Below are 3258 nucleotides of genomic sequence, written 5' to 3'. Positions count from 1 at the left end.
CTGAGTGTTTTATTGTACCTTTAGGACGTGCTTGTTACCGTTTGTTACTGTTTGGGAAAGGAAAACGGGAAGGGGTTGATTGATTGTTTATTGTTGCAAGGGGGTCACCAAGTACCACCAGCATCACCACCACCTGAACCCCTTGTCACTTCAACACCTGAGAGAGAGAGAGAGAGAGAGAGAGAGAGAGAGAGAGAGAGAAAGGAGGTAAAACACAGGGAAAAATATTAGGGTCGAGGAAACATTTTGCTTATGACTTATAACTGAGAAAAAAATGTATGGATCGAGACGCACACACACTCTCTCCCTGATTTAGAGAGAGAGAGAGAGAGAGAGAGAGAGAGAGAGAGAGAGAGAGAGAGAGAGAGAGAGAGAGAGAGAGAGAGAGAGAGAAGGGAATGATTGTAGTGAGGAAATAAAAGAGAAAGGAAATTATGGTAAAATGATGTTTCTGTGAGAATTTAAACAAATAATTAAATTGGAGATAAATAGGGTCGATCAATAATTAAGGAGTTGGAGGCGGAGCAGTGGGGGAGAAGTGGGCGGAAATGTGTGTGTGTGGGGGGGGGGGGAGATTGCTCCCTCTTGCACGAGGGAGCACGGGCCTTTGCCAAAGGCGGCCCGTAGCAGGGAGCCGACAGACCGACTCTATCGGCGATCGAAATCTAGCCGACCAAGTCGGTCCGTCGACGAGGACTGGCGTGTCTCTGGGGCGGAAGTGTGAACCCTCATTAGACGGGAGGGAGGTAGAGAGGAGGAGGGAGGGAAAAGATGTGTGTGTGTGTGACAATGATGGAAAATGCAAGAGAGAGAGAGAAAGAAGGGAAGGGGTCACCACTACCACCAACACCTGACCCCGACTTACCCTACCTTATTTTACCTTGCCTGAGTGTTCTATTGTACCTTTAGGACGTGCTTGTTACCGTTTATTACTGTTTGGGAAAGGAAAACGGGAAGGGATTGATTGATTGTTTATTGTTCGGTATTAGGTCCACTTTTGTTTATTATTTATATCAATGACTTAGATACAGGAATTAGTAGTGATGTCAGTTAGTTTGCAGATGATACCAAGATCGGTAGAGTAATTGAGTCGGATCAGGACGCTAGTATTCTTCAGGGTGAACTAAACAGATTGTATGACTGGGCGGATAAATGGCAGATGGAGTTCAATGTACTGAAGTGCAGTATTCTGAGTGTAGGTAGGAACAACCCCTCTCATAACTATTGCTTAAATGACACTCTCATAAGCAGGTCTGGGTGCGAGAGGGATTTAGGGGTCTTAGTGAGCTCTGATCTCCGTCCAAGGGCACAATGCATTCAAGCTAGAAATCGAGCAAATAGGTACCTGGGATTTATTTCAAGAAGCGTAAGCAACAGAAGCCCCGAAGTCTTCCTCAAACTATATTTAGCATTAGTTAGACCTCATCTTGACTATGCGGTTCAGTTCTGCTCACCTTACTATAGAATGAATATCAAAATGTTAGAATCAGTGCAGAGGAGGATGACTAAGATGATTCAGGGGTTGAGAAACTTGACATACGAGGAAAGACTCAAACAGTTAAACTTGCATTCTCTAGAAAGGCAAAGGGTGCGTGGAGACATGATCGAGGTTTACAAATGGATGAAGGGCTTTAATAAGGGAGACATTCATAAGGTTTTGTTGGTAAGAGAACCGGGTAGGACACGAAGTAATGGGTTTAAACTGGATAAATTCAGATTCAACAGGGACATAGGCAAAAATTGGTTTACAAACAGGGTGGTGGATGAGTGGAATAGGCTTAGCAGTCATGTGGTGAGTGCCAATACAATTGTCACATTCAAAAATAGATTAGATAAATTCATGGACAGCGATATTTGGTGGGGTTAGATACACGGGAGCTACACGTACGGGAGCTTAGGTTCAGAGGAGCTGCCTCGAACAGGCCTACCGGCCTTCCTATGTTCATATATGTTCTTAGAGAGAGAGAGAGAGAGAGAGAGAGAGAGAGAGAGAGAGAGAGAGAGAGTGTCACATGTCCTCAGTGGCTGACCTCACTCTCATCAGAAGAAATTTTGAGGCCGTAAAGCCGGTATTTCACGGAAACGATTTACTGAGCAGGCCCTATCCGTGAACAAAAGCTCACGGATTGGACTGATCATGAACCAGAGAGGGTACTAGAGCAGATAGGCTGGAGCTATTTTTCTGCTTCACAGCTAGACTAGGGTAGGCGGTGGCTGAGTGGTAGCGTGCTGGGCCCACATTCACCTCGTGATGGACGCCACGAGTTTGAATCTCCACGCTACCACCTCGGATTTGTCAGTCACCGCCGAGTGGCTTAAAACTACCCACATGCTGTCCTGAAGACCACCCATCAACCCGGACTCTGGAGGAAACCGTCCGCAAGAATCAAGAACGAGTTCCGTGGGGCAGCATGAGCCAAGCCACTGTAAACACTTGCCTGCGCCATGACGGGCTGGGGCCGAATACCATCCAGGCCCCTCAAACAAACCTACCGGGCTGGGCCAACCATCAGGCCCCACCGGGAAGTAGCCCTGGGCTGACCATCAGGATCCACCGGGAAGAAGCCTACCGGCGCAATAGGCCACGACGTAAATTGGCGGAGACAGCCTGCTCACGTTAGCCCGGCGTCTCACTCCACCTGACTCGCCGGCAGCTGGTTCAACTGCTCCCTCCACCTCGATGACGACGTCGCTCTCGATCGCCACGCCTCTCCTCTTCTCTCTCTCCACTCTTTTGTACTACTTTGAATTTTTATATATAGCTTCATGGATAGTTTATTTATAGTAGTTTATATATAGCTCTCGCTCGATCTCGCTTTCTCTCCTCTCCTCTCTCTCTCTCCTTGTGCTACTTCTAATATTTATAGGTAGGGAGGGACTTTGCGTATATCGTATTTATTCCTAGTTGGATTCTGATGGTCTTTTGCAATCCAATGTTAATTGTCGCTTCACAATACTACTCGTGAGCACTTGTTATTCTTTCACCTTCTGCCTTCTGTCTTTAAAACTGTTAATTACCATATTTAAATCTCCAGCCGTATTTGCATCAACTGAGCAACTCGTAAATTCATCTCTCATCTATTTTTTTTTATTTTTTATTTTATTTCGTTGGAGGAAGGCGGTGCATGCCGCGCAACCCCCCAGACAGCTGGTAGAGAGATACCCAATTCTTTCAAGGAGGCCTAACACCGGGGCTGAGGGTGTCGGGAAAGAGCCCACTTTTCCACCCCCATGGCACCGGATAGGTCTCGAACTCAC

Source organism: Eriocheir sinensis, chromosome 7, assembly GCF_024679095.1.
Source record: "Eriocheir sinensis breed Jianghai 21 chromosome 7, ASM2467909v1, whole genome shotgun sequence".
Lineage (NCBI taxonomy): Eukaryota > Metazoa > Arthropoda > Malacostraca > Decapoda > Varunidae > Eriocheir > Eriocheir sinensis.
Note: the sequence above shows the minus strand (reverse complement) of the source record.